At 43.2% G+C, this 15209-nt stretch overlaps 3 pseudogenes; 2 read left to right on the forward strand and 1 right to left on the reverse strand.

Moving 5' to 3' along the window:
- Positions 1 to 602: 602 nt before the first annotated feature.
- On the forward strand, positions 603 to 2087 carry LOC102421038 (annotated as a pseudogene).
- Positions 2088 to 4095: 2008 nt separating this feature from the next.
- LOC102421334 lies at positions 4096 to 6303 on the reverse strand (annotated as a pseudogene).
- Positions 6304 to 13608: 7305 nt separating this feature from the next.
- The window catches only part of LOC102421951, a 56778-nt pseudogene continuing 55177 nt past the window's right edge, over positions 13609 to 15209 (forward strand).

Consider the following 15209-nt stretch of genomic DNA (forward strand, 5'->3'; position numbering starts at 1 on the left):
GGTTCACTAGGAGTACTGCTCTATCCTTTGCCCTCAGGCTATAATATGACACTTTCTCTGATTATTGTTGAAAATGTTACCTTAAAAGATAATTGATCTTGATTTCTGAGGGTTTTTTTGGGTGCCACCTTAAGTTGTATATCCAATGCCTCACTCACCTCACTCAAATTTGGGCAAATATAAAAACCTGAGGGCTGTGAGTACATAAGAAAAAACAAACCTCTCAGAAGCTCCCGCCTTTCAATTCCTAGCTATAATTTATCCAGGAGAAATGAAAGTACTTGTATGAAGATGTGAACACGTGAAATATTCCTGGCACCTTTATTTCCAAACAGCCTCAAACGGGAATCAATCCAAAAGTCCATCAAAAGATGAATGAGCAGATGACTGTGTTGTGCCCATACACGGGAACAGTTCTCTACCACAAGCAAGAATGCAACCTTGCGGGCCATCCCGGGACAATGCAGGCTGTGCAGGGGCGCGTGCTGACCTGCCTGGGGAAAGAATAAGAATGAGGCAGCACGTGGTAACGGTCTCCTAGCAACTGGGCGGCTGGGACAACAAACCCCTGAGGCCCCTGGGTGCCCTGGACCGAGGGCGCCATGGCGGGCCAGCAGTGGCCCTTACCGGAGCCCCACGAGGGTTGGCTGTTAAAGTCGGACCTGAGGAAGAAGGCGCTTATAGAGTCGGGGCTGATCAAGCCGTGGCAGTCAGGGCTGAAGGTGGACAAGAAGCCGGAGCCCAGCAAGAAGTGGCTGCCTGGGTCGAGGCCGCTGGAGCCCTTGCCCCTGGGCATGAAATGTAAGCCCTGGTTCAAGGACAGGGACAGGTTGCCTTCCCGCTATCTCTCCAGGCAGAACAACAAGCTTGGGAAGTGCCCCACCTCCATGGACAGCCGGCGGTGGGTATTTGTGAAGGAGGGACTGGACGACTTCAGAACGGGCTGTCCATCTCCTGAAGATGTGATCACTCGTGGCCCTCGGGAGGGCTTTCTCCCCAAGGTTGCTCATAGAATTCCCCGCCCTCCGCCCAAAAAGATTCACAGGCAGCCGCCCAAGGGAGCGGACCTGTGTTCCAAGCTCTCGCCAGCCCAGCGAGCACGGAAGGCCTTTGTAGAGAACACTGAAGCCAGCCTGAGCAAGCATCCCTTGGCAACCTACCTAAAACTAGAGAAAGATCTCTCTCCAGACCTCATGCTCAAGGTCCTGGAAGTACTAGATCCTGACAGGCAGCTGGAGGACACGTGGGCATATTGTGAGGGCACCAAGGAAAGAAAGAAGACCCCCACACACCTGTGTGAAGAACATCTTGAGAAGGTCAACCTGGAGCCTCCCCAGGAGGTCAACCTAGAACCTGCAGAAAAAGCCCACCTGGAATCCGCCAAGGAGAGTCTCCAGTCAAATTTAAGCAGTCTGTTTCCCGAGGAAGAGGCAAAAGCAGTATGCATGATGGATATCCGCAAAGTTCCTGGTTACCAAAAACAAAGAAGAGCAACAGTTCTTAAATTCTGCAGATTGATCGGTGAGAATTTTGAAAACACAGACATTGATGAAGAGTACATCATGAAAAAGTTTGGAATTGACCTTGAGGTCCCACAGACGGATAATACAGTCAAAATAAAGGGAATAAGTCAGCTTCCTTTGAATATCAGGCACAGCAAACAGCTAGATGCAATAAAGCAGAGAAAATTCTCCCTGCAGGAAGGTAACTGGGAAAGGAAACTCCGAAAACAACAAGACCCTTATAAACCCAAACGGGAGAAGATAAGGTATGGAGCATGGAACCTGGACCCTAAATCCTGGAAAAAGGTGGTCAGTGACCAGCCTTTGCCTGACCCTAAAGTCGTCCCTGACAAGGAACATTGGACCTATGGAAAGCATCTTGAACCAGACATTATTGATGAACTTTATGGACCAATTGCCTTCAAAGATTTCATTGTAAGCAAAGGCTACAAGATGCCAGGTGTGATTGAGAAGATGTTTATGAGGAAGGGATGGACATATGAGTCTGTGAAGACTCCTATACACCGAGTAATGAAACTCCTCTCCAAACCCAAAGAGGAGGATTCAGGGGACGAAGAGGATTAGACAATTTTCTATTTACTACTCACTTGGCTAGTGTGTCTCTTTCATTTTAACATCAGTCAGAATTCACCATGAGTGCCTCACTGTGTATGGACAACTTTGATTCCACAACATCTGTACATTTCACACCTAGTGCTAATAAAAATTTCTAAACCAGCTTCTGCTTGGGTTCATCAATATTTTATGTATTTATTTTACCAACTATGAAGCCAATATTTACATGTACTCCTCTCGGTTTTTATTGCATTAATAGTATTATATTTTTATTTCAATTCTGCATTTAAAAAAACATAAATAAAAGAATTACTTAAAAAGGATCTTGTTGCCCAGCCGATGTGGCTCAGTGGTTGAGCATTGACCTATAAACCAGAAGGTCATGGTTTTATTCTTGTCAGGGCATATGCCTGGCTTACAGGCATGATCCCCAGTGGGGAGAGTGGGCATGCAGGATACATCTGATTAATGATTCTCTGTCAGCATTCCTCTCTGAAAATCAGTAAAAATATATTTATAAAAAATTATGCCAGCTAAAGCATAATGAAAGAACTATCACTCTGATAATATTCAATTTCTAATGCATTATGACAATTACTTTTTAAGCAAAATTTGTAACCCACAGCCGAAGTAATTTTTTGTATTGTTTGTGAATTGTCTATGGCTACATTTGCACTACAACATGAGAATTTAGGAATTGTCACAGAGATCATATGGCCTGGAAGCCCATATTTCCTATCTGAATTTTTAAAATTTACTGGACCCCTGATCTGGAAGAAAAATATATTCATACATATATTAAATCAATGATGCCACACTTTAGCTGAAGGAAAGATAATACACACTCATCTATGGAATAGAATAAAGTAAAATATTTTTATAAAATTAACTATTTAGTTAGACCTTTTGGAACACTTTTCAAATCTGCCTATGAATTTTAATATTCTTAGGGACAAAACTCCCTAAGGCATATCATCATATCTGATAGTCCCTGTTTCTTGTAATGTCTTTCCATGTGATGACTTGTCATACAGAGATTTCCCATGACTCCAAAAATGTGGATGTTAAATGTGAGGTAAGGCAGCCTGAACATGATAAAGACAGACTAACTTTCTTCCCAACTGAAATGGCTAATTAATTCAATGGGATGTCCACAAAGGTGGGTTGGCCAGGAAACATAGTTTGTATGTCATATATATATCCCACTCCTACACCCACCCCCCGTGGGACCAAAGGAAATTTATTTAGGGTATTGTGCTCAGGAGTGGACCCTGCACCTCCATGGAGGGATTTCCTATAATATTTTTTGCTTTCCCAGACTACACAGGTTACAAGACTGAATGTTTCCCTTGGTGCCTGGGGCTGCTGCTTGCTCTTTACACCCAGGACACCAGCAGGGCACAGCTCCTTGCAGGCTTCTGAGCCAATCAAGTGTCAGGACAAAGCTATCTACAAAGGACACCCATTCCCCTCAGCTGCCACAGGGTGGGGGCATAGTGCCTGTGCTCAGGGCCAGTCCCTGGAAGCAGCATGGGGAGGCTCAGGGAAGGGCAGAGGTTCCAGGAGAACACATGAGGTCTGGATTTCAGGAAGTGAGCTGGAAAGTTTCTCCCACAGACTCAACTTAATAAAAGCGGCCACCTGGGGCCAATACTCAGTGTGAAAAGCAGCTTTCAAGCTTGGAGATCTCTCAGTCAAAAGCACAGCTAGCATTTCTGTTTGCTTTTTGGGGGGATGGGCTGAAATAGGCCTGTGCCCATTAAACTTCCTGAAATGAACACCTAGACTACAGGCTGTCTAACCATCAGGCTTTAAGGGTCTATGTGGGGTAGGATGTTTTCCAATGGAAGTCCTCCTAGGGGCAGAGCAGGCAGCTCACAGGGTTTCTTTGGAAAGGATGACACAGGGAGAAATAGTATGGACAGACACACAGAGTTACAGACACCAGGAATGGGAAGCCATGTAACAGAGCCTCTGGGTAAATTATGGTTCTTTCTGTGCAGATATAAAATGGGCGTTATTGAAAGTCATAGGACAGCTCTGGGGCTGGGGGGGGGCGGGTGTCAAGGATTCTTTGAATATCTCCTCCATAGCCTACTTGTACCTGGACTGGTGCTCCACCAGGAGGGGCTGCAGGTGCTGCACAGCTCCTTCTTAAGCTCCCAGGTGAGCATGGCTCCACTGCTGTAATCCTTCCTCATCTGCTCCAGCTTGTCCTCATCCTCGAGGAAGGTCATGTACATGAAGGACATGTCCCCGTGGCAGTTTCCCTAAAACTGCCTGTGCTCCTCGATGGTGTCTCTCCCTCCAGAAAACACATGCTTGTTGACCTTGGATTGATCTGCTTGGCTGTGTCTGTGGGAAAGATGGGGGAGTTGAGGTCACTGGCATTGCTTTGGGTCTGAGTCCCCTGCAGGGAGGGGAAGAAGGTCGAGTATAGCAGGGTGGTTTAGGATAGCAGATCCTGGGTGTGACATCTCTTGTCATCCTGAAGTAAGGATCCTGGTTGAAGGCACAAGGGATGAGGTTCTGGACATCCATCTCGCCCCCAAAGATCTGTGGGAATGAGTTGCTGAAGGAGGGAGCAGCCTGGATGGCAGGAAAGCTGATCTTCCCCTGGCAATGACTGTCTGAAAAGCCAAAAATGCCTTTCACTTGGTTGAAGGTCACGTGCTTCTGATCTTCACCATGTTCTTGTAGAAGTCTGGGCTCACCCCCAGGTAGTCGAGGTCAGAGAAGATGGGTTTGTTGATGTCAAAGCCGCAGGTGATGATGTCCTTGGCGTTTTCCACGGAGTAGCCATAGGCCTGGTCCAGGGTCAGGTCTTCCACAGGTACTTCTAGTCATCGGTCATCTGGATGAGCAAGAGCACATTGAACATGTACCGCCGCCACTTTGTGAAAATGAATGGGATGTGGTGGCCTACATGCATGGCTTCAGAAGAGGGTCCCCTACCCATATACAGGCCAAACACCTTCTTGTTTTTATAGGCATCGAGGACTTGGTTCATGTCTCTGTGTGAGAAGAAGGTGCATCTGTGCAGGAAGCGGTGTGGTCTCTGGCCCCTGGCTCTCTCTATTCTGTTTATCAGCTCTTGGTCAATGTTACTGCTTCCAAACAGAACAATGAGCTTGTTGTAGTCACTGCCTTTTTCACTGTTCCTCTGTACAGTTCAGGGGTCCACAAAATCCACTTTAGCTTCTGTGGCACCTGGGCCACTAACCCAGGTACAAGGTTCTCTGGAAGGCAGTCCACCTTGTAGTTCTCCCCCATGGCCACGTTGTAGCTCATTTTTAGCAATAACAGCCTCTTCAGTGCAGAATCATTTTCATCCTGGGCTGCGGGGGGCACTGAAGAGGTGGCCAGTGGAGTAGCTGAGATCTCTGGGCAGCTGGACTCTTCTTTTATAGTCTTCCCCCTCTTACTGTTTCTTTCTTAAGCCCCTTTCTTCTCTTTTCTTCTTATTCACCCCACCCTGCAGCTATTTGCAGTAAGAATTTCTTAGAAATCAACCAGTTTCTCACAAACACTTGAGCCTCTTGACCAATTCCTCATGAGACAGTCCAATCAGGGTTTGGTTGCGAGTGTGTTTGTTTGGAGGAGGGTGGGTGCAGAGACCAATGAAACCCACTCTAAATCCAAACTATTATCCGGTCATTGCATCATTTGCTGGTCATTTGCCACCCCACACTGCAAGCTGGCCTCCATTTAACCTCCCCACTCACTTACCATCTCACATCTTCAGCCTCAGTATGAGAACTGAGTTTACATTTGTCCTGATGGGAAGAAAGGAAGACTCCAAGTGCCCTGCGGGTATTGAGCACTAAGGCAATGTTGTGAAAGATCAGTTCTGGTGTCACAGGGACCTGAATTTCCAAAGACACCTTGGCTTTTTCAAAAATATATTTTTATTCATTTCAGAGAGGAAAGGAGATGGAGTGAGATGAAAACATCAATGATAAGAATCATTGATCATGTGCCTCCTGCACACCCCCTACTAGGGATTGAGCCCCAAACCTGGGCATGTGCCCTTGACCAGAATCAAACTTGGGACCCTTCAATCTGCAGGCCAATGCTCAATCCATTGAGCCAAACCGGTTAAAGCTGGCTTTTTTTTTTTCTTTTTATTGCTGAAAGTATTATACATGTCCACTTTTTTACCCCTAGTGCCCTCTCCCAGCACTTTACCCCCACAATATTTCACCACCCCATTGTCTGTGTCCATGGGTTATGCATATATTCACATGACTTTATTGGTTGAATTCTTCCCCCCACCACCCTCTCCTGCTTTCCCTCTGAGGGTTGCCAGTGTGTTCCATGTCTCTATGTCTATTTTTTCATCACTTTATGGCCTTAGTTATATTTCACATATGAGTGAGATCATATGATATTGATCTTTCTCTCACTAGCTTATTTCACTTAGCATATGGTGCTCTAGATCCACCCATGCTGTTGCAAATGGTCAGAGTTCTTTCTTTTTTTCAGCTGCATAGTATTCCATTGAATAGTTGCACCACCGTTTTTTAATCCATTCATCTGCTGATGGGCACTTATGCTGTTTCCAAATCTTAGCTATTGTAAATTGTGCTGCTATGAACATAGGGGTGCATATATTCTTTCTGATTGGTGTTTCTGATTTCTTGGGATATAGTCCTAGAAGTGGGGTCACTGGGTCAAATGGGAGCTCCATTTTTAATTTTTTGATGAAACTCCATAATGTTTTCCACAGTAGCTGCACCAGTCTGCATTCCCACTAGCAGTGCACCAGGGTTCCCTTTTTTCCACATCTTCAACAACATTTGTCACTTGTTGATTTATTGATGAATGCCATTCTAACAGGTGTGATGTGGTACCTCACTGTCCTTTTTATTTGCACCTCTTGAATAATCAGTGACTTTGAGCGCTTTTTCTTATGCCACTTGGCCTTCTGTATGTCCATTTTGGAGAAGTGTCTATTTAGATACTTGGCCCATTTTTTATTGGACTGTTTATCTTCCTTTTGTTAAGATGTATGAGTTCCCTATAGATTTTGGAGGTTAACTCCTTTTCAGATGTATTGTTGGCAAATATGTTTTCCCATGGAGTGGGCACTATTTTTATTTTATTGATGGTTTCATTTGCTGTGCAGAAGCTTTTCATTTGGATGTAGTCCCATTTATTTTCTCCTTAATTTCCATTGTCCTAGGAGAAGTATCCATAAACATATTGCTAAAAGAAATGTCTGAGATTTTGCTGCCTGTGGATTCTTCTAGGATTTATATGGTTTCCCTTCTTACATTTAAGTCCTTCATACATCTTGAGTTTATTTTTGTGCATGGTGTAACTTGGTGTTCTAGGTTAATTTTTTGCACGTTTCTGTCCAATTTTCCCAACACCACTTATTTAATAGACTATCTTGACTCCATTTTGTGCTCTTGCCTCCCTTGTCATATATTGAACATAATGACTTGTGTCGATTTCCGGGTTCTCTTTTCTGTTCCATTGGTGTATATGTCTGTTCTTGGTATTTCAATGGGTATTGCTTTGAATCTGTAGACTGCCTGGGTACTATGGACATTGTAATGATGTTGATTCTACCAATCCATGAACACGGTATATTCTTCCACTTGTTTGTATCTTCCTCTATCTCCATTTTCAATGTCTTGTAGATTTTCTAGTTCAGGTTTTCTACTCCTTGGTTAAGTTTATTCATAAGTATCTATTTTTTTTTGCAACGGTAAATATGGTTGTTTGTTTGGTTTCCCTTTCTGAGAGTCCATCACTGGTGTATCAAAATGCCATAGATTTCTGGTTAATTTTATATCCTTCTACTTTGCCAAATTTATTTGTTAAATCTAGTAGTTTTCTGATTTAGTCTTTAGGGTTTTCTTTGTATAGTATCATGTTATCAGGGAATAGTGACAGTTTTACTTCCTCCTATCCAATTTGAATGCCTCTCATTTCTTCTTGTCATCTGATTGCAACAGCTAGTACTTCTAGTACTATGTAGAACAGAAGTGGTGAAAGTGGGCATCCCTGTCTTGTTCTTGTCACTATTTGAAATGGTTTAAGCTTTTGTCCATAGAGTATGATTCTGCCTGTAGGTTTGTCATAGAAGGCTTTTATTATGTTGAGGTATGATCCCTCTACTCCCACTTTGTTGAGAGTTTTTATCAAAAAAGGGATTTTGTCCCATTGGATTTTGTCAAATGCTTTCTCTGCATCTATTCATATGATCATGTGGTTTTTATCTTTCAGCTCGTTTATGTGATGTATCACATTTATTGATTTGTGGATATTGCACTGGCCTCACATCCCTGGAATAAATACCAATTGGTTATGGTGTATGATATTTTTAATGTATTTCTGGATCCGATTTTCTAGAATTTTGTTGAGGATTTTAGCCACTATGTTCATCAGGGATATTGTCCTGTAATTCTCTTTCTTTCTACTGTCTTTATCTGGTTTTTGGAATAGGGTAATGCTAGCCTCAAAGAAAGAGCTTAGAAGTATTCCTTTTTTTCTGACTTTTTTAGAATAGTTTGAGGAGGATAGGTGTTAATTCTTTCAAGTTTGGTAAAACTTCTCTGTGAAGCCATCTCGTCTAGAGTGTTTGTTTGCTGGGATTTTTTTTTATGACTTATTCAAATTCATCATAGTTATTCATCTATTCAGGTTTTATGATTAATTTTTTCATTGATGTCAATAGGATATTAAAGTCTCCTTCTTTGATTGCGTTGCTGTTGATCTCTCCCTTGATATCTTCCAGAAGTTTTTTTTATGTATTTGGATGCTCCTGTATTGGGTACACATATGTTTACCAGAGTTAAAACCTTTTGTTGTATCAATCCCCTTAGTATTATGAAGTGGCCTTCCTTACCTCTTGTTATGACCTTCGCTTTGAGGTGTATTTGTCTCAGATATAAGTATTGCTACCACAAGTTATTTTCTTTTTGTTTTTTGTGTGTTTTTTTTTTCATTTCTATTTGCCTGAAGAATTTTTTTTTCCATTTCTTCATGTTCAGTCTGTATGAATCCATTGTTCTGAAGTGGGTCTGTTTTAGATAGTATATATATATCATGATTTCCTATCCATTCAGCTATCCTGTGTTTTACTTGGGGCATTTAATCCATTTATGTTTAAGGTTATTATTGATAGGTCTTTATTTGTTGCTATCTTTATTCTTTGAGCCTGTTTTCTTTCTCTTTCTCCCTTTCTATTTCTTCTCTACAACAGCCCCTTTAGCATGTCTTGCATTGCTGTCTTGGCGGTAATAAACCCCCTTAGTTGTTTTTGTTTGTTTGGGTTTTTGTTTGTCTGTCTGTTTTGTTTTGTTTTTTGTTTTTTGTGTTTTTTTTTTGTCTGTGAATCTCCAAATTTCACCTTTAATTTTGAATGATAGCCTTGCTGGTTAGAGCATTATTCGAATCAGTCCCTTGCTTTGCATCACTTTACATACCTCATTCTATTCCCTTCTGGCCTGGCATGTTTCTGTTGAGAAATCAGTTGGTAGTCTAATGGGAGATCCCTTTTACATGACTTTGTCTCTCTTTTGCAGCCTTTAAGATTCTTTGTCTTTTACATTTGCCAATTTAATTATGACCTGTCTTGGTTTGGGTCTTTTGGGGTTCACCTTGCTTGGGACTCTCTGTGCTTCTTGGCTTTGTGTTTCTTGTTTTCTTCCCCAACTCTGGAAAGTTTCCTGTCATTATTTCTTTAAAAATGTGTCTATTCCTTGCTCAGCCACTCTTCTTCTGCCACAGCTATTATGCACATGTTATATTGTTTCCAATTGTCCCAAAGCTCCCGTAGACTCTCCTCCTGTTTTTAAATTATTTTTTCCAGTTGCTGCTCAGATTGGGCATCTATTTATACTTTGTCTTCTAACACTCTGATTTGGTCCTCAGCTTCTTCTAGTCTACTCTTTAAACCTTTTATTGTGTTCTTTATGGCTGCTATGTCATTCTTCATTTACTTTTTTGTAAAGGTAATTTGATTTTATTTAATTTAAATTCTTTATTGATTAAAGTATTTCATATGCCTCCTTTTTCCACCTTTTCCTCTCCCCATCCACACCCACCTACCAGTACATGCCCTTACCTCCCTTTCCAGTTGGTGTCCATTGGTTATGCTCATATGCATGCATACAAGTCCTTTGGTTGATCTCTTATCCCTTCAACCCCCGCCTTCCCTCATAGGTTCGACAGTCTGTTTGAGGCTTCTATGACTCTGTTTCTAGCTTTGTTCATCAGTTCATGTTGTTCATTATATTCCCAAAATGAGTGACATCATGTGATATTTATCTTTCTCCGACTGAATTATTTCACTTAGCATAATGCTCTCTAATTCCATCCATGCTGTTGCAAATGATAAGAATTCCTTCTTTTTTACAGTGGCGTAGGATTCTATTGTGTAGGTGGACTACAGTTTTCTAATTCACTCATGTGCTGATGGGCATTTAGGCTGTTTCCAAACCTTAGCTATTGTAAATAGTGCTGTTATGAACATAGGGGGTATATATATATATCCTTTCTTATTGGTGTTTCTGGTTTCTTGGGATATAGTCCTAGAAGTGGGATTACTGGATCAAGTGGGAGTTCCATTTTTAATTTTTTGAGGAAACTCTATACTGTCTTCCACAGTGGCTGCATCAGTCTGCATTCCCACCAGCAGTGAAGGAGGGTTCCTTTTTCTCTGCATCCTCTCCAGCACTTGTTGTTTGTTGATGATAGCCAGTCTGAAAGGTGTGAGGTGGTACCTCATTGTTGTTTTGATTTACATCTCTCAGATGATTAGTGATTTTGAGCATTTGTTCATATGTCTCCTGGTCTTCTGTTTGTCTGACTTTGAAAAGTGTCTATTTAAATCCTTTGCCCATTTTTTGATTGGATTGTTTATCTTCGTTTTGTTAAGTTTTATGAGTTACTTATAAATATTGGAGATTAAACCCTTATCGAAGATAACATTGCCAAATATGTTCTCCCATGCAGTGGGCTTGCTTGTTGTTTTTTTTAAGGTTTCTTTTGCTAAGCAGAAGCTTTTTATTTTGATGTAGTCCCATTTGTTTATTTTCTCCTTAGCCTGCTTGCTCTAGGACAGTGATGGCGAACCTATGACACGCTTGTCAGAGGTGACACGCAAACTCATTTTTTTGGTTGATTTTTCTTTGTTAAATGGCATTTAAATATATAAAATAAATATCAAAAATATAAGTCTTTGTTTTACTATGGTTGCACATATCTAAAAATTTCTGTATGTGACACGGCACCAGAGTTAAGTTAGGGTTTTTCAAAATGCTGACAAGCCGAGCTCAAAAGGTTCACCATCACTGCATCTAGGAGTTGTGTCAGTAATGATATTGCTACAACAAATGTCTGTTATTTACGTGCCTATGGCTTCTTCTAAGATATTTATGGTTTCTCATCTTGTGTTTAAGTCCTTTAGACATTTTAAGTTTGCTCAACGGCCTGGATGGAAGGAGGGAGGAGGGATTCCATGGGACTCTGATGGAGGAAGAGGTATTCCGTGGGACCCTGGATGGAAGGAGAGAGGAGGGATTCCATGGGATGCTGGATTGAGGGAGGGGGTATTTCTTGGGACCCTGGATGGAGGGAGGAGGGATTCTATAAAACCCTGGATGGAGGCAGGAGGTATTCCATAGGACCCTGGATGGAGATGGAGGTATTCCGTGGGACCCTGGATGTTGGGAGGGAGGACGGATTCCATAGGACCCTGATGGAGGAGGAGGTATTCCTTGGGGCCCTGAACAGAAGAGGGAGGAGGGATTCCATAGGACCCTGGATGTAGGAGGGAGGAGGGATTCCATAGGACTCTGATGGAGGGAGGTATTCCATAGAACCCTGGATGGAGAAAGAAGGTATTCTGTGGGACCCTGCATGGAGAGAGGGAGGAGGTTTTCCATGGGACCCTGGATGGACGGATAGAGGAGGGATTCCATAGGACCCTGATGGAGGGAGGTATTCCATGGAACTCTGGATGCAGAGAGAAGGTATTCTGTGGGACCCTGGATAGAGGTAGAGAGGAGAGATTCCTTAGGACCCTGATGGAGGGAGATATTCCATGGAACTCTGGATGGAAGGAAGGAGGAGGTTTTCCATGGGACCCTGGATGGAAGGAGGGAGGAGGGATTCCATAGGACCCTGGATGGAGGAGGAAGGATCCCTTGGGGCCCTGGATGGAGGGAGGAGGTATTCTGTGGGACCCTGAATGGAGAGAGTAGTTATTCATTGAGTTCCTGGGTGGAGGGAGGAAGTATTCTATTGGGCCCTGGATGTAGGGAGAAAGAAGGTATTTCATGGGACCCTGATTAGAGGGAGGAGGTATTCCATGGAACCCTGAATGGAGGGAAGGAGGAGGTATAGAATGGAACCCTGGATGTAGGGAGGAAGGATGTATTCCATGGAACGCTGGATTTAGGGAAGGAGAAATGAATCCTTCAGATCCATTAATGGAGAAAGGGAAAAGTATTCCATGGGAACGTGGATGGAGGGAGTGAACAGCTATGCCAAGGAACCCCTAGATGGAAAGAGGGTGAAAGATCCATCATACCACGGATGGAGGGAGGGAAGAGGTATTCCTTGGGAACCTGAATGGATGAGGTATGACATGGATCCGTGGGTGGAGGGAGGGAAGTGGTATTCTGTGGGACCCTAAGTGGAGTGTGGAGGAATTCTATGGAACCCTGGTTGGAGGGAGGGAGGAGGTATTCCTTGGAACTCTGAATGGATGGAAGGAAGAGGGATTCCATGGAGCCCTGGATGGAGGGAGAAGGGATTCCATAGAATCCTAAACGGAGGGAAGGAGGGATGCTATGGAACCCTGGACAGAGAGAGAAGGTATTCTGTGGGACTTTATGGAGAGAGGGAGGATTTATTCCTTGGGACCCTGGATGGAGGAAGGGAGAAGTGATTCCATAGGACCCTGGATGTAAGCAGTAAGGTATTCTATGGAACCCTCTATGGAGAGAGAGAGAAGGTCTTCCCTAGAACCCAGGATGGGGGGAAGAGGTATTCTATTGTACCCTGAAAGAATGGAGAGAGGAGATATTCATGGAACCCTGGATGGAGGGAGGGAAGAGGTATTCCATGGATCCCTGGATGGATGGAGGGAGGAGGTATTCCATAGAACCCTGAATGCAGGGAGGAGGTCTTCCATGGGACCCTGAATGGAAGTTGTATGTATTCTGTTGGACCCTGATTGACAGAGGGAAGAGATATTCCTGGGGACTCTGGTACTAGGGAGGGAAGAGATATTCCTGGGGACCCTGAATGGAGGGAGGGAGGAGGTATTCCATGGAAACCTGGATGGAAGGAGGGAAAAAAAAGGTATTTCGTAAACCTGAGTCAAGAGAGAAAGGAGTTACTCCATGGAATCCTGGACTTAGAGTGGAAGGAGGTAATCCTTGGGACCCATTAATGGAGAATGGGAAAATGCATTCCAGTCGACCCTGGAAGAAGGGAGGGAGGAGGTATTTCATGGAACCCTGGGTGGATGAAGGGAGGAGATATTCCATAGACCCTGAATGGAGAGATGGAGGTATTCCATGGAACCCTGGATGGAGGAATGGAAGAGGTAGTCTGTGGGACCCTGATGGAGGAAGAGAAGAGGAATTCCTTGGGACCCTGGATCAAGAGGGGGAAGAGGTATTTTGTGGTACCCTAGATCATAGCATAGAGGAGGTATTCCTTTGGACCCTGATGATGGAAGGGAGAAATTCCATGGAACCTTGGATGGAAGGAGGGAAGAGCTATTCCATGGGACCCTGGATCAATGGAGGGAGGAGTTATTCCATGGAACCCTGGATGGAAGGAAGCAAGAGGTATTTTGTGGGACCTTGGATGGAGTGACGAGTTATTTAATGGAACTCTGCATGGAGGGAGGGAGAAGTATCCGTGGTACCATGGATGGATGGAGGGAGGAGGTATTCCTTGAGAACCTGAATGGAGGGAGGAATGAGGTATTCCATGGAACCGTGGGTGGAGGGAGGGAAGTGGTATTCTGTGGGACCATGAATGGGTATTCCATGGAACTCTGGATGGAGGGAGAAAGGAGGTATTCCTTGGAACCCTGCATGGATGGAGGGAGGAGGAATTCTTTGTGACCCTGATGGGGAAAGGAAGGAGGTATTCCATGGAACCCTGGATTGAGAGAGAGGAGTTATTCCTTGGGACCCTGGATTTAGGGAGGGAGGATGTGATCCTGGAGACATTAATGGAGAAGGGGAAAATATATTCTTTGGGACCCTGGATGGAAGGAGGGACAAGGTATTCTATGGAACCCTGGATTTATGGAGGGAAAAATGATCTGTGGTAACATGGATGAAAGGTGGGAGGAGGTATTTTTGGGGACTCTGAATGGAGGGAGGGAGGAGGTATTCCTTGGAACCCTGGAGGAAGGGAGGAGTTATTTATTGGGACTGGGCAATACTGATTATGGAAATGAGCCTTATACTGGTTTTCCCATAGAGAGGGGAGTGACTTCCAAGTCACCAGTGACTGGCATGCACATTCCAGTTACAAAGCATTTACTTATGTATATTTTCTTTCATTTGTATCATAAGTGTATAGATATTCTGCAGCAGAGTTCATTTTCAATCTCCAGAGTAGATTTTTGAATATTTGCTCTGGAAGATACCCTTTCTTGAAAACCACTTCAGTGACTACATTATTGGACATGATATAGCTGCTTTCTAGAGCTTTTCTGAGCCTGGTGGTATATCTGCCCTTGCGTTTCAAATATTAACTTTGAGTTACTATTTTTTATTTGTTACCACATAACCTAAGCTAATATGTCTTCTTATTATCATTACACCTTTACCAGGCTCCAATGTAACTTCCTCTAGGATGGTAAATGACAATTTTTCTTTATCCCTAGTACAGATTCCACTGACAAGGAAAAGATGGAAGGGTAAAAGGGATAAAATAAATATAATTGCCTGGATAGAAATACACACTAATGAAGGCTGGTACCACAAGCATCCCTTCTCACCTGAAAGTTTTTTTCCTTTAAATTTGCAGGTTTTTAATTCCTTATACCAGACTTTATAAGACTGTGTTCAGTATCAGCCGGTGCCACAAAATATTAGCAGATGTTCAGTGAAAAATGGGTTCATATATATATAATATGTTATA

This window comes from Myotis lucifugus, unplaced genomic scaffold (genome assembly GCF_000147115.1).
Source record: "Myotis lucifugus unplaced genomic scaffold, Myoluc2.0 scaffold_20, whole genome shotgun sequence".
Classification (NCBI taxonomy): domain Eukaryota; kingdom Metazoa; phylum Chordata; class Mammalia; order Chiroptera; family Vespertilionidae; genus Myotis; species Myotis lucifugus.